At 45.3% G+C, this 21475-nt stretch overlaps 1 long non-coding RNA gene and 1 other non-coding gene across 2 annotated transcripts; both read right to left on the bottom strand.

The window, feature by feature from the left end:
• Positions 1–1358: 1358 nt before the first annotated feature.
• Positions 1359–20900, bottom strand: LOC125511242. The gene is made up of 3 exons (XR_007284934.1): positions 20612–20900; positions 10994–10995; positions 1359–1369 (listed from the first exon to the last, which is right to left on the bottom strand). It is a non-coding gene; the product is annotated as an uncharacterized LOC125511242 (long non-coding RNA).
• Positions 19311–19381, bottom strand: TRNAG-GCC. Its single transcript has one exon. It is a non-coding gene; the product is annotated as a tRNA-Gly (tRNA).
• Positions 20901–21475: the final 575 nt, after the last annotated feature.

Here is a 21475-nt window from a genome sequence, read left to right as displayed (position 1 = left end):
GAAAGAATAACAAGGGTGCGAGCCAGCCGGCACCGAGTACGATCCGTGCTCAGGATGGGCCATCTTCATCTAAGGATATCTCGAGGAGGGTGCATGTGGCGGGTAGGCCGATGCTACCGACTAATCTGCTCAATGCTGCAACCGGTGCTATGCGGAGTCTGCATGACAGTGTTCTTTCTTTGGAGAAGTGGCGTCTCTCCGAGAATGATGTGGCATACCCGGTTTTCGTGGCCAAGGTGCCAGAGGGCAAGGGCTTTGTCGATAGCGCCATCGGGGGTATGATCATCCTGCGGTTTGATGACATCTTCGCTATGTTTAACCTTCATCCGCTGCACTACACCTTCATTCGGCTATTTTCGCTAAGTATGGAGATGCGGATCATTAGAGACAAGACCCCAGACATCGTGATAGTCGACCCATTCTACATGCGTGCCAAGCTCTTGGGCAGTGCTAGGGACTGGCAAGTCGCGAGTTCATACCTCGAAGGCGTCATTCTGGCGAACCCAGATAAGGATAACTTCCTCGTGCCTTACTTTCCCGAGTAAGTCATCCCCTCACCGCCCCGTAACATATGATTTCTTAGATTTCGATCATTCTTTTTTTCTCTAACATTCCGTGTTTTGTGCAGTGACACACGTTGCACACTCATCCTATTAAGCCCGAACTATTCCATGGCCACGTATTTTGACTCGGACCGTCAGTCGAATAAAGACTACACAAATATCAAGAAATTTCTTGATGATGTTCTCCCCAGCTACGCCAAATCTGGAGGCACCTTCAGGAGGCCATTTTTTAAGTACGGCAAGCACGTGTTTACCCACGTAACGACGTTCCCCTGCGTCAAGCAGCCGCCTGGCAGTCAGAAGGATGCCTACTAAGCCCTCCATCACATGCGGGCGATCGTATGGGACCATAATCACCTTCTGCTGCCAAATAGTCTCAAAGATTGGGCCGCACGCTTGTCGGCAATCTAGGACGCGGACCACAGACAAGAATTCTTTTGCATCCAGTCGGAGTTTGTGGAAATCATCCATCAAGATGTCCTTCATACCTCGGGGCAGCTCTATCTCAGATAGCAACCGTCCAACAGTGAAATAGAAACAACGCTACAAATGCAGGCTGACAACGATCGCGATTTCATGACCATCACGAAAGACGGCGGCTTCATCCATGCTCCGGTCCCTGAGTCGAGTCGAAAGTAGTGATGCTATGTAGTTCTGAAATATCGATTAGCTCATGTTGTAATTAAACTTTAATGAACTTTTATGTCTCTTTGGTTTGGACAGTCGTTCAACTTATATGTAATCGATGCTATTTATTAGTAGGACCATGAATCGTGCTATTAATGTGTTGCTTTTCTCTTCTGATCCTTTTGTTGCATACTCATATATTGCTTATGTATTGTCTGTGAATTGCTACTAACGTTTTGTTTGTCTAGTGCATAGAGATGTCGTCGTATGTCGTGTACAAGGGTAAGGTTCCCAGAGTCTACGACGACTGGGAGGAGTGTCAGAGACAGGTTCACCGTTTCAGCGGTAATAGTTACAAAGGGTACACCACTAGGGCGGAGGCGGAAGCTAGATACACGCGCTATCTAGCGGGAGAGAGGAGGGAGCGGAGGAGGAACTGGATGAAGACCAGTTTCATCGCGATGATGCTCATCGTGATGACCGCAGCTCTCTTCTATGTGATGGTAGTTTAGATGATCGGTATCGACTTGTAATGTGAAGACAAACTCCCTACTTGCGGTATCGAGACTTGTAATGTTCTAACTTTGTTCGGTCTTCTGAATTCGGAGACTAATATGATGAATTGTATTCCGAGACTAATCCTCTATTGTATTCGATAAATCTGTTGTTTATATGTTGTGTTGTCTATATTCTATGCAGTAATATATTTTGTAACCTGTGCAAATATCAGAAAAGAAAAAAATCCTAATATTCATACTAGTGGCGCACCATACTACACTTTAGTGGTGCACTGCAATAAACATACTAGTGGTGCATTATCTAGAAGTGCGTCATTAGTAACCCAGAGCACAAGGTAAATATGGCCCTCTGGGAGGCATAGTAATGGCGCACCCGGGGACATATTAATGGCGCACTGCCAGGTGCGCCACTATTATCTGGGATACTAGTGGCGCACCAGGGGTGCGCCATTAGTACTTGTTACTAGTGGCGTGTTAATAGTGGTGCACCTATAGTGTGCCATTAATGGCCAAAACAGGTGCGCCACTAATTAGCCTTTTCCTAGTAGTGTATGGTGCGATCTATGATGTCTCTCACTGATTTACCGCTATCATTTTGGGGTTACGCTTTAGAGACGGCTGCATTCACGTTAAATAGGGCACCATCTAAATCTGTCGAGACGATACCTTATGAACTGTGGTTTGGCAAGAAACCCAAGTTGTCGTTTCTTAAAGTTTGGGGCTGCGATGCTTATGTGAAAAAGTTTCAACCTGATAAGCTCGAACCTAAATCGGAGAAATGTGTCTTCATAGGATACCCGAAGGAGACTATTGGGTACACCTTCTATCACAGATCCGAAGGCAAGATATTCATTGCTAAGGATGGATCCTTTCTAGAGAAGGAGTTTCTCTCGAAAGAAGTGAGTGGGAGGAAAGTAGAACTTGACGAGGTAATTGTACTTCTCCCTTATTGGAAAGTAGTTTATCACTAAAATCAGTTCCAGTGATTCCTACTCCAGTAAGTGAGGAAGCTAATGATGATGATCATGAAACTTCTGATCAAGTTACTACTGAACCTCGTAGGTCAATCAGAGTAAGATCTGCACCAGAGTGGTACGGTAATCCTATTCTGGAAATCATGTTACTTGACCATGACGAACCTATGAACTATGAGGAAGCGATGATGAGCCCAGATTCCGCAAAATTGCTTGAAGCCATGAAATCTGAGATGGGATCCATGTATGAGAACAAAGTGTGGACTTTGGTTGACTTGCCCGATGATCGGCAGGCCATAGAGAATAAATGGATCTTCAAGAAGAAGACTAACGCTGGCGGTAATGTTACTGTCTACAAAGCTCGACTTGTTGCGAAAGGTTTTCAACAAGTTCAAGGAGTTGACTATGATGAGACCTTCGCACCCGTAGCGATGCTTAAGTCCATCCGAATCATGTTAGCAATTGTTGCATGATGTCTACTACACAACCTTCTTCTTATAGATGTTGTTGGGCCTCCAAGTGCAGAGGTTTGTAGGAATATCAATCCATGGGAGGCGTAGGGTGAAGATGGTCTCTCTCAAGCAACCCTGCAACCAAATAACAAAGAGTCTCTTGTGTCCCCAACACACCCAATACAATGGTAAATTGTATAGGTGCACTAGTTCGGCGAAGAGATGGTGATACAAGTGCAATATGGATAGTAGATATGGGTTTTTGTAATCTGAAAATATAAAAACAGCAAGGTAACTAATGATAAAAGTGAGCACAAACGGTATTGCAATGCGTTGAAACAAGGCCTAGGGTTCATACTTTCACTAGTGCGAGTCCTCTCAACAATAATAACATAATTGGATCACATAACTATCCCTCAACATGCAACAAAGAGTCACTCCAAAGTTACTAGAACAAACGAAGAGATTATGGTAGGGTACGAAACCACCTCAAAGTTATCCTTTCTGATCGATCTATTCAAGAGTCCGTAGTAAAATAACATGAAGCTATTCTTTCCATTCAATCTATCCTAGAGTTCGTACTAGAATAACACCTTAAGACACAAATCAATCAAAATCCTAATGTCACCTAGATACTCCAATGTCACCTCAAGTATCCGTGGGTATGATTATACGATATGCATCACACAATCTCAGATTCGTCTATTCAAACCAACACAAAGTACTTCAAAGAGTGCCCCAAAGTTTCTACTAGAGAATCAAGATGAAAACATGTGCCAACCCCTATGCATAGGTTCATGGGCGGAACCCGCAAGTTGATCACCAAAACATACATCAAGTGGATCAATAGAATACCCCATTGTCACCACGGGTATCCCACGCAAGACATACATCAAGTGTTCTCAAATCCTTAAAGACTCAATTCGATAAGATAACTTCAAAGGGAAAACTCAATCCATTACAAGAGAGTAGAGGGGGAGAAACATCATAAGATCCAACTATAATAGCAAAGCTCACGATACATCAAGATTGTATCACCTCAAGAACACGAGAGAGAGAGAGAGAGAGAGATCAAACACATAGCTACTGGTACATACCCTCAGCCCCGAGGGTGAACTACTCCCTCCTTGTCATGGAGAGCACCGGGATGATGAAGATGGCCATCGGAGAGGGATTCCCCCCTCCGGCAGGGTGCCGGCACGGGTCTAGATTGGTTTTGGTGGCTACGGAGGCTTCTGGCGACGGAACTCCCGATCTATTGTGTTCCCTGAAGTTTTTACGGTATATGGGTATATATGGGAGGAAGAAGTACGTCGGTGGACCTCCGGGCTGTCCACGAGGCAGGGGCGCGCCCCCCACCCTCGTGGGCAACCCGGGACTCTCCTGGTCCAACTCCGATACTCCCTGGGCTTCTTCTGGTCCAAAAATAAGTTCCGTGAAGTTTCAGGTCAATTGGACTCTGTTTGATTTTCCTTTTCTGCGATACTCTAAATCAAGGAAAAAACAGAAACTGGCACTGGGCTCTAGGTTAATAGGTTAGTCCCAAAAATCATATAAAATAGCATATAAATGCATATAAAACATCCAAGGTTGATAATATAATAGCATGGAACAATCAAAAATTATAGATACGTTGGAGACGTATCACCGCATTTTATGATTATGAAATTTGGCAAATGGATGTCAAAACTGCATTCCTTAATGGATACCTTAAAGAAGAGTAGTATATGATGCAACCAGAACGTTTTGTCGATCCAAAAGGTGCTAACAAAGTGTGCAAGCTCTAGCGATCCATTTATGGACTGGTGCAAGCCTCTCGGAGTTGGAATATACGCTTTGATAGTGTGATCAAAGCATATGGTTTTATACAGACTTTTGGAGAAGCCTGTATTTACAAGAAAGTGAGTGGGAGATCCGTAGCATTTCTAATATTATATGTATATGACATATTGTTGATCGGCAATGATACTGAATTTCTGAATAACATAAAAGGATACTTGAATAAGAATTTTTTTTCAATGAAAGACCTCGGTGAAGCTGCTTATATATTAGGCATCAAGATCTATAGAGATAGATCAAGACGCTTGATTGGACATTCACAAAGCACATACCTTGATAAAGTTTTGAAGAAGTTCAAAATGGATCAGGCAAAGAAAGGGTTCCTGCCTGTATTACAAGGTGTGAAGTTGAGTCAGACTCAATGCCCGACCACTTCAGAAGGTAGAGAGAAAATGAAAGGTGTTCCCTATGCATCAACCATAGGATCTATCATGTATGCAATGTTGTGTACCAGACCTGATGTGTGCCTTGCTATAAGTTTAGCAGGGAGGTACCAAAGTAATGCAGGAGTGGATCACTGGACAGCGGTCAAGAACATTCTGAAATACCTGAAAAGGACTAAGGATATGTTTCTTGTATATGGAGGTGACAAAGAGCTCGTCGTAAAAGGTTACGTCGATGCAAGCTTTGACACTGATCCAGATGACTCTAAGTCACAAACCGGATACATGTTTATATTAAATAGTGGCGTTGTCAGTTGGTGCAGTTCCAAGCAGAGCGTCGTGGCAAGATCTACGTGTGAAGCGGAATACATAGCTGCTTCAGAAGCAACAAATGAAGGAGTCTGGATGAAGGAGTTCATATCCGATCTAGGTGTCATACCTAGTGCATCGGGTCCAATGAAAATCTTTTGTGACAATACTGGTGCAATTGCCTTGGCAAAGGAATCTAGATTTCACAAGAGAACCAAGCACATCAAGAGACGCTTCAATTCCATCCGCGATCAAGTCAAGGACGGATACATAGAGATTTGCAAGATACATACGGATCTGAATATTGTAGACCCGTTGGCTAAGCCTCTCTCACGAGCAAAACATGAACAGCACCAAGACTCCATGGGTGTTAGAATCATTACAATGCAATCTAGATTACTGACTCTAGTGCAAGTGGGAGACTGAAGGAAATATGCCCTAGAGGCAATAATAAATTTGTTATTTATATTTCCTTATATCATGATAAATGTTTATTATTCATGCTAGAATTGTATTAACCGGAAACTTAGTACATGTGTGAATACATAGACAAACAGAGTGTCACTAGTTTGCCTCTACTTGACTAGCTCGTTGAATCAATAATGGTTATCTTTCCTAACCATAGACATGAGTTGTCATTTGATTAACGGGATCACATCATTAGAGAATGATGTGATTGACTTGACCCATCCGTTAGCTTAGCACGATGATCGTTTAGTTCGTTGCTATTGCTTTCTCCATAACTATACATGTTCCTATGACTATGAGATCATGCAACTCCCAAATACCGGAAGAACACTTTGTGTGCTACCAAACGTCACAACGTAACTGGGTGATTATAAAGGTGCGCTACATGTGTCTTCGATGGTGTTTGTTGAGTTGGCATGGATCAAGATTAGGATTTGTCACTCCGATTGTCGGAGAGGTATCTCTGGGCCCTCCTGATAATGTACATCACAATAAGCCTTGCAAGCAATGTAGCTAATGAGTTAGTTACGGGATGTAGCATTACAAAACGAGTAAAGAGACTTGTCGGTAACGAGATTGAACTAGGTACTGAGATACCGATGATCGAATCTCGGGTAAGTAACATACCGATAACAAAGGGAACAACGTATACCGTTATGCGGTTTGATCGATAAAGATCTTTGTAGAATATGTAGGAGACAATATGAGCATCCAGGTTCCGCTATTGGTTATTGACCAGAGACATGTCTCGATCATGTCTACATAGTTCTCAAACCCGTAGGGTCCGCACGCTTTATGTTCGGTGATGATCGGTATTACGAGTTTATGTGTTTTGATGTACCGAATGTAGTTCGGAGTCCCGGATTTTATCACGGACATGACGAGGAGTCTCTAAATGGTCGAGACATAAAGATCGATGTATTGGAAGCCTATGTTTGGACATCGAAATGGTTCCGGATGAGTTCGGGCATTTTCTGGAGTACCGAGAGGTTACCGGAACCCCCCGGGGAGTATATGGGCCTTATTGGGCCTTAGTGGAAAAGAGGAGAGGCAAGGAAAAGGTGGGAGGCGCGCCCCCCTAGCCCAATCTGAATTGGGAAGCCCCCCCCCCTTTCCTTTCTCCTCTCCTCCCCTTCCTTCTCTCCTACTCCTACTACATGGAAGGGGGGAATCCTACTCACGGTGGGAGTAGGACTCCCCTAGGGCGCGCCATAGAGAGGGTTGGCCCCTCCCCTCCTCCACTCCTTTATATACGGGGAGGGGGCACCCCATAGACACACAAGTTGATAATTGATCTTTAGCCGTGTGCGGTGCCCCCTCCACCATAATCCACCTCGGTAATATCATAGCGGTGCTTAGGCGAAGCCCTGTTCCGGTAGCAACATTATCATCGTCATCACGCCGTCGTGCTGACGAAACTCCCCCTCGAAGCTCTACTGGATCGTGAGTTTGCGGGACGTCACCGAGCCGAACGTGTGCATATCGCGGAGGTGTCATACCTTCGGTGCTAGATCGGTCAATCGTGAAGATGTACAACTACATCAACTGCGTTGTCATAACGCCTCCGCTTACGGCCTATGAGGGTACATAGACGATAGTCTCCCCTCTCGTTTCTATGCATCACCATGATCTTGTGTGTGCGTAGGAATTTTTTTGAAATTACTGTGTTCCACAACAGTGTCACGTTTGGACCATCCTGCAGTAGTGACCAGAGGGGACCCACCAGGTAGCCACAAGGGTGGGGGCGCGCCCCTGGCTTGTGGGCCCCCTGGCAGGCCACCGGTGCCCATCTTTTGCTATATGAAGGGTTTTGACTTGGAAAAAATCAAGAGGAAGCTTTCGGGACAAAGCGCCGCCGTCTCGAGGTGGAACTTGGGCAGAACCAATCTAGGGCTCCGGCGGAGTTGTTCTGCCGGGGAAACTTCCCTCCCGGAGGGGGAAATCATTGCCATCGTCATCACCAACGATCCTCTCATCAAGAGGGGGTCAATCTTCATCAACATCTTCACTAGCACCATCTCCTCTCAAACCCTAGTTCACCTCTTGCATCCGATCCTTGTCTCAAAACCTGAGATTGCTACCTGTGGGTTGCTAGTAGTGTTAATTACTCCTTGTAGTTGATGCTAGTTGGTTTATTCGGTGGAAGATCATATGTTTAGATCCTTAATGATAATTAATACTCCTCTGATTATGAACATGGATATGCTTTGTGAGTACTTACGTTTGTTCCTGAGGACATGGGAGAAGTCTTGTTATAAGTAATCATGTGAATTTGGTATTTGTTCAATATTTTGATGAGATGTATGTTCTCTCTCCTCTAGTGGTGTTATGTGAACATCGACTACATTACACTTCACCATTATTTGGGCCTAGGGGAAGGAATTGGGAAGTAATAAGTAGATGATGGGTTGCTAGAGTGATAGAAGCCAAAACCCTAGTTTATGCGTTGCTTCGTAAGGGGCTGATTTGGATCCACATGTTTCATGCGATGGTTAGATTTATCTTAATTCTTATTTCGTAGTTGTGGATGCTTGCGAGAGGGGTTAATCCTAAGTGGGAGGCTTGTCCAAGTAAGGACAGCACCCAAGCACCGGTCCACCGACATATCAAATTATCAAAGTAACAAACGCGAATCATATGAGCATGATGAAAACTAGCTTGACAATAATTCCCATGTGTCCTCGGGAGCGCTTTGCTTTATATAAGAGTTCGTCCAGGCTTGTCCTTTGCTACAAAAATAATTGAGCCACCTTGCTGCACCTTTGTTACACTTGTTACTTGTTACCCGTTATGAATTATCTTATCACACAACTATCCGTTACCGATAATTTTAGTGCTTGCAGAGAATACCTTGCTAAAAACCGCTTGTCATTTCCTTCTGCTCCTCGTTGGGTTCGACACTCTTACTTATCGAAAGGACTACGATAGATCCCCTATATTTGTGGGTCATCAATGCCCTCTTGATCTCTAGGTTCAAATTTAGACAAATAAATACCTTTCTTTAGAATGAAACACTTACAACCAAACACCCTGAAGTACTTGAGGTTGGGCTTGTTACCGATAAGAATCTCATATGGAGTTTTGTTCAAGCCTTTGCAGAGGTAGAGCCGATTGGATGCATTACATGCGGTGTTGATGGATTCGGCCCAAAAGTTGTATGGAGATTTAAACTCCGCCATTATGGTCCTTGCTGCATCCATCAACGTCCGGTTCTTCCTCTCCGCAACACCATTTTTTGGGGGGTATATGGTGCGGAATATTGATGCTTGATCCCCTCATCACTAAGAAACTCATCCAAGGTGTAGTTCTTGAACTTGGTGTCGTTGTCGCTACGGATCATCAAAATCTTTGATTCATATTGACGTTGAGCTTCATTTGCAATGTCAATGACGGTTTGTTGAGTCGCACTCTTCCTCTTGAAGAAGTATACCCATGTATATCTTGAGTAATCATCTACAATCACCAAGCAATACTTTGTTCCCCAAGACTATCGAAGGATGGAGTACCAAAGAGATCCATGTGAAGGAGCTCCAAGGGCCTCATCGAGTAGATGATAGTTGTGGGTCGGTGAGCCGACTCATGAAGCTTTCCTTCGATACAAGCACTGCAAGCATGGTCTTTGGCAAGACTCACATTTGTTAGTCCACGAACGCGATCCCCTTTGAGGAGACTTTGCAAAGATCTCATATTGACATGGGCTAATCGGCGATGCCAAAGCCATCCCACATCAACTTTAGCCATTAGGCATGTCGCGGTCTTAGTGGGTCGCTCCAAAAAGTTAACCACATAGAGACCGTTCTTGACATGCCAAACAAAGGCTACCATAAGAGTCTTGCTCCACAAAAGGGCCACGGTATCAAGATCAAAGAATGTTCCAAAGCCCATGAATGCAACTTGATGAACGAAAAGTAAATTGCATGCAAGGGACTCAACAAGCATCCTTCTCAATAGATAAATCATGTGAGATGACCACCTCGCCAAGTCCCAATACCTTAGATGTTGAAGCATCACCGAATTGGACATGGGTGGGCATAGATGGGATTTCTTGCACGTCCATCACTAAGTCCTTGCTCCCGGTAATATGATTTCTTGCTCCATTATCAAGCAACCATGACACCCCACCGGAAGCAAACTCCTACAAGATATTAATGCTTGGATTTAGGTACCCATTTTTGAATGGGCCCTTTGATGTTGGCAACAAGGGTCTTAGGAACCCAAATAGATCATTCATTGTACTCATAAGAAGAACCAACAAATTTGGCATCAACATGCCCATCACAAGCACGGCATAAAACATATGAGGGGTTAAAGTCACCGGCTTTGTATGGAGGAGAGGTCTTGCCCTTCTTTGCATTAGAACCCACTTCCTTGTCCTTCTTATTCTCATGAGCACCCTCCCTCACCTTGACAAAGGCCTCCTTATGCGGGAGAGGTTGCGTGGTCTTGTTTTTCTTCTTCTTCTCTGACTTGGGTACGAACCCAAGCCCTTCCTTTGCCACAACTTCCTTTTGATTACTCAAAAGGTCATTTAGGTTCTTCTCTCTTTTATGCAAGTCACAAGGCCCTTCTCAAGTTTCTCTTTCAACTTGAAATTCTCCTCCACGAGATGCACATGCTCACAACAAGGGTGAGTAGCATGGTCATTATGAATTAAAACAAAAGGAGGACACTTGGAAATTTCCTTGGTTAGCTTCACTTGGAGTTGATCATGAGACTCCTTGAGAGAGGCATGAACACCCTTAAAAACCTTATGGACCTTGCCAAGAATGTCGAGCTCTTCCTTGAGTCTATCATGGCCAACCCCAAGGGCAACCTTCTCGGATTTAAGCAAATGAGTAAGAAGATCAACGTTTGTGTGACTCCTCAAGAGCCAAACGAAGACCTCGCTCTTTCTCAAGAGCAATGGAAAGATCCGCAATCTCATCGGCATAGTCACGACTATGCCCTTCTAACTTAGAGATGGTATCCTCATGAGACTCAATGATATCATTGGCCTCACCAAGTTGTTCCAAGAGAGCAAAAAAGTGCCTCTTCGTCTCACCTCTTATCTTCTCAAGAACTTATCAAATCCGTTCTCATCCACTTTTGCATCCACATGAACATCCACACTATCCAACAAAGGAGTAGTAGTGATGGAAGTTTTGATGTTGAAGGTTTCCTTGTTGGTACCTTTGCTCATGAGGCACTTGGCAATGAGGTTCTTGTTGGGGGCATCACAAAGAGAGACACCTTGGTTGGGGAAGAGGTGGCAATGGCCACGGTGGCTGTTTCCATTCCTTTACCACTTGTATCTTCATCATCATCATCGGAGAGGTACTCTTCTTGTGCCACCAACCCATTTTGAGGCACTTTCTTGGTGAAGTTGTTCTTTCTTGGGAAGGACTTTTGGCCTTGTCCTTGCAGACAAGTTTGCCATCATTGTCTTCCCTCTTCTCATAGGGGCAATCCACCATAAAGTGACTCGCATTGCCACAATTTAGCAAGTTTTCACATGTTGCTTGCCCTTTGAGGCACTTGAGTTGTTCTTGGAGATGTTAGGCTTTGAGTTCCTCTTGTTACCCCAAAATTGCCTTGAAGCAAGAGTCATGTGCTCGTGGTAAGCATATTTGGTGTCTTCGGGTCAACTCTATTCTTCCTCATCTTCTTCTTCTTCCAAAATTGCCTTGGCCTTCGAAGCAAGGTTGGGTTAGGCCTTCCTTGATCGTTGGGCACGAGCTAGAGCATTGTCAGCGGTCTTATTCATGATGTTCATGGCAATAAACTCATCCAACACCTCACTTGAAGACAAGGTATGGAAGTCCAACCTTTGACGGATCATGGAGGACATGGCCTTATTGAATGGCATGATGGCCTTGAGAAACTTCCGTTTGATCCAATTGTCATTCATATCCTTGCTCCCATGATCTTGAAGAGCAGCCACAAGAGTTGTCAATCTTCCATAGAGATCACGAGGACCCTCATCTTCAATCATCACAAACTCATCGGCCTCATCAAGAACCACCTCAAAGTTGGACCGTTGAATGCTTGAGCTCCCCTTGTACAAAGATATGATATGTTCCCAACAATCCTTTACACGGAAGAAGGAACACAAGTGAGATAGATCTTTGGGAGGCACCGCAGATTGAAGGATGAATAATGCGGAGTGATTGTATTGATTTTCCACCTCTTCTCTTGGAGTGAGGTTGTTTGGATCATGCAGGTAGAAGCCTTGCTCGATGATTCTCCAAAGATTAGTTGAGTTGTGATTCAAATGAGACTTGATACGGAAAATCCAATTAGCAAAATCACCCTTCACAAGTTTAGGAGGAGGACCAAGGTTGTTAATATGCGGTGTAGGGACCGGTCCTCTGTAGACCCGGGGAGGGGGAACCAAGGCATAGGTTCCTGTCCCATTCTTACCATGATGGGAACAAGTATGAGTACCTTTAGCCGCTTCCTTGTCGGAATTGACCTCCGACTCCGATGTGGTGGGATTAACCACAAGCAACGGACCAGGAATAGTTTTCAGCCCCTCAAGTAATTCTTTAAACATGGACTTGCTCCCGGCTGTCATAGACGTCTTAAGTGAAGCCATAGCTTCATTTAAGTCATCTCGAGTGATCGAGTTCAACTCCATGGCCTCGTGCACTTCCTCATCCCCGTCAACCATACTCTTCGGGTGGTGAAACCCTTAAAAAGAGACGAGGCTCTGATATCAATTGAAATGATCGATATGGTTGACTAGAGGGGCGTGAATAGGCAACTACCAATTTTTAACTTTTGTTAACAAATAAGGGTTAACAACAAATAGGTTGTTTAGATGTGCAACTAGGTGAGCAACCTATATGATGCTAGCAACAACAACAACAAGCAAGCAAGCAAGCAAGGATACAAGACAAGTAAAGCTTGCACAAAGCAAAGGTAAGAAATAACCACAGGTGGAGCCGGTGGAGACGAGCATGTGTTACCAAAGTTCCTTTCCTTTGAGAGGAAGTGCGTCTTCATTGAAGCGGTGTGGAGGCACAATGCTCCCAAAGAATCCACTAGGGCCACTGTATTCTCCTCATGCCCTCACACAATGCGAGATATCGTGATTCCACTAGTGGTGCCCTTGAAGGCGGCAACCAAACCTTTACAAACAAGGTTGAGGCTCTCTCCACAACCGAATTGAAGGCTCCCAATACCACCAGAAGCTTCACCACAATGGAATGTGGCTCCGAGGTGACCTCAACCGTCTAGGATGCTCAAACACCCAAGAGTAACAAGATCCGCAAGCGATTAGTGGGGGAATCAAATTGCCCTTTGTGGAAGTGTAGATCTAGGCCTTCTCAAGCAATCCCTAAAGAATCAACAAGTTTGATTAGCTAGGGAGAGAGATCGGGCAAGAATGAGCTTATGAACAACAATGGAGCTAAGGGGAGAAAGAGGTAAGTCAACTTGGGGAAGATGACTCCCTCATGTAGTGGGGAAAAGAATCCAACCGTTATGCACCCACAGCTCATGCACAAGCGGTAGTACCGCTCAAGAGCGGTACTTCCGCTAGCACGAAAGATTCAGCCACAGCGTACAAATGAGCAGATCAAGGAGCCGGTAGTGCCGCCGGAGCGGTACTACCACTCCCACCAACGGTACTACCTCTCCCACCAGCGGTACTTTCGCTTGGTATTGAACTGCAGTTGCGCTCCCACCAGCGGTACTACCTCTCCCACCAGCGGTACTCTCGCTTGGTATTGAACTACAGCTGAACCCAGCTGTAGTAGACGAAGGCAGGGCAGTAGTGCCACCCTGGGTGGTACTACTGCTCTACTTAAGCTCGAGGGACTGAGCATTTCAGAACGCAATAAACAAGCGGTACTCCATGCAGTAGAGGACAGCCGCGGAGCGGTACTTCCGCTCAGCTTTAGTGTGCCCAGTAAACCTACGATAGTGGGCGGTAGTTAGAGTCGCAGTACCGCTAGAGCGGTACTACCGTGCTCAACTACTGCCCATTTATGGAATGCAGAAAATAAGCGGAAGTAAGGACAACACTGAATTGCGGTAGTACTGCTGGAGCGGTACTACCGCTTAAGTTGGTCTGGAAAAGTCAAGCACAAGGGATGAACAAGCTCAATTGCCAGGAGGACAGCCGTGGAGCGGTACTTCCGCTTAGCTTTAGTGTGCCCAGTAAACCTGCGGTAGTGGGGTGGCAGTTAGAGCCGCAGTACCGCTAGAGCGGTACTACCGCGCTGAACTGCCGCTCAACTACCGCCCATTTACAGAATGCAGAAAACAAGCGGAAGTAAGAAACAACACTGAACTGCGGCAGTACCGCTAGAGCGGTACTACCGTTGAGCAGAGCAGTACTACTGCTTAAGTTGGTTTGAAAAGCTGAAGCACAAGGGATGAACAAGCTCAATTGCCGGGAAAGAACGAGGGTGCAAAGAGACTGTGTGCATGATGATTCCACCCAAACATTTCCGAAGCGGACCCCCCTCTTAATAGTACAGTGTTCCTACGACTCAAGTCCATCAAAAATTAAACGAAGGAAAAACACCGTCTTCGCAAAAGCTCCGAGGGGCACGAATCGTCTTGTGCCATATAATAGATTATCAGAAATGCTCAATGCACATGATTAGTCCGCAAAAACATTGTAATAAATCACCAAAACCACTAAGGAAGAAATATGCCCTAACACCTTTCCCCTTACCCCGGAAGCCACACATCGGAGGCACATATTCCCAAGGAAGCACATTATTGCAAATCGGAAGAAGGTACCCATGCAAACCATATCTGCCACAGATTGCTCTAGGACAGCACACAAGCATATGCCCAAGTTATTTGCAAGTAACGCAAACTTCAGCGCCGTCCACTAGTGGGGAGGCGTTCCTCTTGCATGGAGTTTGCTGGACGGCGATCTTGTTGTGGGTGAGATTCTTGTTGCGGGCGAAAGTCTTGTTGTTGACGAAGACAGGAGGAGCTCCCCGCGCCCAGCTTGCCCTGGTTGTTGTCGGCCCATCTCTCAGTGCGGCGGCCATCGCTCTGCATCTCCATGGCCGCAGCATCCCATCTCGCCCTGTCAGACGGCCTGCGCCAGAGAGGGCGAGCGGACTCACAGTGGAGAAGCAGCAACTTGCACGAAGGATCTGTGGTCGCCCCCCACTTTCCCCTCCCACCAGTCAAACGAAGGAGAAACCCTAGGCGCTGCCTAGAAAATGGTGGAGCAGACCGGCTATGTTTACTTTGTGTGGGTGTGTCTAGGGCACATCTAGATGTGCTCTAATTATTGCACATCTAAGTGAGTGAATCAAGCATACAAAGAGGAAAAGGAAAAAAAGTTCACACGAATCTCAACGTAAGATCAATGACACAGGACTTAGATGTGCAATACTTATGGCACATCTCGATATGCTTTAGCAAAACTGTTTATTTATTTATTTATTAACCCGACTCTGCCTTTTGTTTCTCTATTTACCGATAGCGATGGAACTGGACTGTGCAGATGCAGCCTCCATGATTAATCAAGGCGCCATCGGGCAACCGATCCAAGTACTATATGGCGCTGGTTGGTGACATTAAGACGTTGACGCATGGCGGAAGGGTGATTGTAGTTAGTCTTGTTAGGTGTTGACAGAAGAATAAGGCTGGTCATAATGGGCAGGAATTTAGGAGTAACATCACACATTCCAATGTAATTTTACTTAGACCTTCTTGTGGTAACTAGCTAAGTTACCGGAACATCACACACTCCAAGAAACAATGAGTCTATGACCTAATAAATACATCGTTACATGACACTACATACATATTTCTACCCACTATGAAGGTAGTAACATAGTCTAGGAAAGTGTGTAGGTTACTAGTTTATGTTCCTGTCCATTGTGACCAGCCTAAATCACTGTAAACATGGGTAATAGTACAGTCTTCCGTATCCCCGGGAAAACAAAGGTAGGATTAAGTTCGAAGGCCCTAGGTCAACAGCCTAAGCACTTGCATCGTTATGTAAAATTAAAAAAAGTGCACTTGCAGCGTCGTTTTTCCGTTGCTTGAATAATAAAGTAGAGTGTGAAAATAACCCGGGCTCGATCGAAGGAAACGACGGCGCGTCAACTAGCTGGGCACATGCATGCGGCAGCGCAGGGCATGGGCGCGCTACGAGGAAGGTCGCTGTTAAAAAATTGACAACTTCCTGCCACAGGGTGTTAAACTGCGTTAAACATCACATGCTGATGCAACGATCGAATTGACCAGGAGCGCTGCTGGCAATGCAATATACTATACTACTACACTAGTACAATTTGTAAGATAGGAGTATGTAGTAGAAGTATGTACGATCAGTGTGAGCATGACCTTTGAAGTTTGAACTGGCAAGTGACAACTCTTAGATTTATTTCAGTATTTTTGGCGATGCACATTCAATGAGAGAAGACGTTTCTATCGACGACAAGGCGCCTACGATGACTTCGTAAATTTAAAAATGATATGCCTACTCAGTCTTTCGAATGTGCTCATAAGGATAGAATGTGCGTGTGTATTTATAAAGTAGAGTGTATGTGCGTGTATATGAGTACTTGCGTCTGTACCGTGTTAAAAAAAGTGACAATCATCAGATTCTACCGAGACTGTAAAAAAAATTTAACCAACCGGCTACCAGTACCTTTTTAATCGCCGGGGAAACTTTCACCGGAACTGTGGAGTGGCATGGCCCGTGCGCTGTACAAACGGCAGAGTGGCAGGCAGGCAGGCAGGCGAAGTTCCTTCCATCCATCCGTCCGTCCGTCCGTCCATCCGTCCAGGGAATAAAAAGGACCTGTCCAACTTTATCACCGTCATCATCGTGCTAGCGCAGCGTAGCGTGGCGCCGCAGGTCGATGCCAAGTCCCCTCCTAGGCTCCTAGCCGTCGCGTGTCGCGCTCCGCGGACGCCCATCCACCCGGCCCCCGCGCGACAGACAGCACGTCCGCGTGCGTGCGTGCGCGCTCGCGCCACCCTACCGCCTACGCACGGCCGCACGAACGCGAGCACGCCGCACGGGGGACACGGCGCTCGAGACAGCAGAGCGAGGGGCGAGGGCAAGGCTAGCTAGCTAGCCTTTTCCTTTCCCCGTGCACGGGCGGCGACAGGACAGCGAAATCTTTTGCCACCTTCCCTGCCCTGCCCTGCTCTGCCCTGCCCTGTCCTGCCCTGCAGAGGACCGATGGACGTGGACAGCGGCACCGGTGCTCGGCTCGGCCGACGTCGACCTCGCGACGTGACCGGCGGGAGGCGTGAATGTCAATCCCCGTCCGCTCACGTGCACGCCGCCCCGTATGTGCGCACACCTCCACGGCGGGCGGGCGGGCGCGCGCGCACGGGATGGGCATGAACTCCGCCGTGGCAGTGGCACCACCATGCCGTCTCCGTGCCCCCCCTTCAATTCGTGTGCGTGACCCGTCGCATCCGTAGGCACGAGTTAATGCCAATTGCGTGCACCCCTCCTCACGTTCTGTCTGTCCCACGGGCCACGGCCGTCTCACGCGACGCCATTTCGTGCACTCCGTACTAGTACCCCATACTGTGGCACAGCAAACAGTAGTAGTACTGCTGCTGTGCTGGGCAGTGATCATCGATCGGCCGAGGTAGGTGGCCGGTGTCCTCGGGAGCCGGCGAAATCCGCTCGCTCCGAGAACCCGGCCGCTGCGCACTCGACCGACCGAGCCGGCCACCGAGGTGATTGTTGGGTCTTGGGCGCGGTGGCAAACCGGCTGGCAATGATGGCGGTGACGGCCGCGGCCCGTGGGAAAGCGAGCGAGCGAGCGCCTACTCGTAGTAGGAGTACCATGCAATGCACTGGCGTGTCGCCGAGGCCGAGGCCTGCTCTGCTCTGGATATTCCCCTTTGTCCGAGGCCTGCCGCTGCCGGGGAGCAGCATATTTTATTTTATTTTATTTTACTCGGCATGATGTGGCTGCTGTAGAGGCTACCAGGGCAGTGATGATGTTGGACGGTCCTGCTCGTGATCTGGATCTGGCTACCTCTGCTGTTGGATCGAAAGATCTGATTCTTCCGCTCGTGCATCCTAGGAACGAGTAGGAGGCTTGATCAGTACTATGGCGCACGGTGCAGACGTGCAACAAGCTACTACTGTCACTGTTCTTTCTTTCTTTCTTTCTTTCTTTCTTTCTAGCGCCACCGCCGCACCGCACGACGGGCTAGTCGTCCCTAGCCGATGTTTAGGGGCGCAGCCGCACATCATTGCTCACACGCAAACCCCCGCTTCAACAGCATAGAAGGAAAACTTTCATGAAAAAAGAAGAAGATTCAAATGAAACAAAACACTTTTTTTACCAAATCATTGGGTTTTAAAAAATATATACTAACTCGGCGTTCCCGTGATTAGGATTTAGCATGTTATGGCTTTCATCTAATTTCTATATTTTTCGTGTTTTGCAAATCCTGCGAACCAAAGAGGCCCGAGAACAATTTTATCCTGTCACCGGGACGAGAATATCTTTGCGTGATTCTTTTTTGTGTATAAAAAAACATTCGATCTATTCATTAGACATCATGGAAGTTCAAAAAACATGAGAAGTAACAAAAATTACATTAACGCTGAAGGCGTGTTGTCGTCTTCGCCAATCCCTCACCCTCACAAAGACGATCGAACCTTGTTTTGGTAGATAGTCAGTAAATCATCGTGCTAAGACCCCAAATAACCAGCGCACCATACCAGAACGGCAACTATTGCCGACGACAATAATATATGAAGTATAAGGTACGTAATAAGATTGAAGGCCGGAAGGAAAAAAAATACTATCTAAAGCGGCAACAAAGAGTTTGACTAAAGTAGCAGCACAAACCATCATTGTCTACTCTATAACATGCTTTGATACCATGAAATCTGTGTGTGATGAGCTCAGCGCAATGGTTAGTAGATTCTGGTGAAGTCAGATGGATAAAGAGAATAAAATCCGTTGGACTTAATGAAGTCTACCTCTCCCTTCCCTTTAAAAAAAGTTTGCCCGTTGTTTGTCTCAGTTAATACCCAATTTTTGGAGCTCTATTGGCGAGTTCTATTTCTGCCTCTGGAGCGCCCTCTTTTTTTGAGTGGGATGCAAAGGAAGGGTAAGATAGTAAGGGATACGGCACTAGACTAACACCTAATTAATACTTAATTTAATATAAGTAGTTAAACAGTTAACTAGACTAAACTTTTTATCATAGTACTTTGATAAATTAAGCGGGCGAGCGGCGGGAATCGAACCCGTATCTTCTCCTTGGCAAGGAGATATTTTACCATTGAACTACGCTCGCTACGGTATATATTTTATAGCGTATATCCGCCTGGGTCGACCTTCTATGTCTGGCTCGACCGTTTCATTTCATTTTCTATTATATTAGAGTTTTCCTTTTTTTATTATCTGTCAACGAATATTCTAATGGGAATGGAATTTCATAATACTGAAAGAGAAGAGCTAGCAATTCGGAACGCAAATTGCGTTTTAATACATCTCACTATTCTAATTTTTTTAGAAGAAATGACCTTTATTATTTCTTTTTTACGGGGTTAATAAATATTAACCAAATTTTATTTAAGAAATGAGAGAATTCAGAATAGCTACGAGAAAGACTAGTCCAATCCATAATGATGTACCGGAAAATACAACATTTTTATTATTTGACCAACCATCAGGAGAAGCAAATACAAGGGGTACACTAATTACTAAGACTGAGGAAGTCGCAATTAATGCAAAAACAACTAATTAGAAAGCAATAGTCATATTTCTAATCCTCCAAGCTACCATCAAATAAAGTTGACTACATATTTGATCCCTCACTTAAACCAAAATTGTAAAAAAAAATACAAGAAGTAAGAGGGGTTTAATCATGAATCCATTGATTCTTCTCTTTAATTCAAATTTATTACTTAAACCGCTTTTTTATTTGGATATGGGGGTGAGAAGAAATTATTTACTCTTAATTTCACAAGCGGGTATAGCGGATCCTGTATCCATGTATACAGTATACAGAGATATATCAAAAAGGAACTTGTATCTGATATCTTTCTAGAGGCTAATAAATCTTTTTATTTTTTGTATGGCTATGTTCTGTTTGTTGGAGTAAAATAAGGATTAGGCTGTGAAGAGATGGCTGAGTGGTTGATAGCTCCGGTCTTGAAAACCGGTATAGTTCTAGGAACTATCAAGGGTTCAAATCCCTCTCTCTCCTTTTGCTTATTGAATACGTTTGTTTCTTTCATTTTTTTTCTGTCCCTTATCTTTCTTTCATAAAAAGGAATGAGTGGCTCGGCTAGATGGAATAACCGAGCCAGAACAGAAAATAAGTAGAATAGGTATAAATAAGAAAATCTTAGTTAAGAGGGTTCATGTAAAGAACAGGTTCCAAATCACGATTGATTCCCTTTTCAAAACCTGCTGCAGCAGCTCGGGCTCTTCCTGCATGCCATAAATGGCCCACAAAAAAGAAGAATCCTAGAACAAAATGAGAGGTTGATAACCAACTTCTAGGAGAAACATAATTAACTGCATTGATCTTGGTAGCTACGCCACCCACGGAATTTAAAGAGTCTAAAGGAGCGTGGGTCATATATTCTGCTGAGCGTCGTTCTTGCCAAGGTTGTATGTCTTTTTTCAACCTACTCAAGTCCAAACCGTTGGGGCCCCTTAGAGGTTCTAACCATGGAGCACGAAGGTCCCAAAAACGCATAGTTTCCCCTCCAAAGATAACCTCCCCAGTTGGGGAACGCGTTAGATATTTACCTAAACCTGTGGGTCCTTGAGCAGATCCCACATTAGCTCCAAGACGCCGGTGTCTAACAAGAAAAGTAAATGCTTGAGCTTGAGAAGCTTCTGGCCCGGTGGGTCCATAAAACTCACTCGGATAAGCTGTATTATTGAACTATACAAAACAACAAGCGATAAAACCAAAGACAGATAAAACAGCTAAACTATAAGACAAGTAAGCTTCTCCAGACCATACAAATGCACGATGAGCCCATGCGAAGGGTTTGGTTAAAATATACCAAATTCCGTCAAATACACAAATAAAACCCAACCATACATGCCCACCAATTATATCTTCTAAATCATCTACACTAACAATCCACCCTTCTCCACTAAAAGGAGATTTTAGTAAATAACCAAATATAACACTGGGACTAAGGGGCAAATTGGTAATTTTTTTTACCCCCCCCCCCCCCCCCCGGGGCCAGGTATCATATACACCGCCAAAATAAAGAGCCTTGAGTACTAGAAGAAAAGGCACCTATACCTAACAAAATTAAGTGAATACCCAAAATTGTAGTCATTTTATTTCTATCTTTCCAGACATAACTGAAAGTGCATCTATCCCTAGGTGGTTTTGGTAATTCCTAACAACATATAGCTC

Source organism: Triticum urartu, chromosome 5 (assembly GCF_003073215.2).
Source record: "Triticum urartu cultivar G1812 chromosome 5, Tu2.1, whole genome shotgun sequence".
Classification (NCBI taxonomy): domain Eukaryota; kingdom Viridiplantae; phylum Streptophyta; class Magnoliopsida; order Poales; family Poaceae; genus Triticum; species Triticum urartu.
Note: the sequence above shows the minus strand (reverse complement) of the source record. Positions and strands in the feature narration are given on the sequence as shown.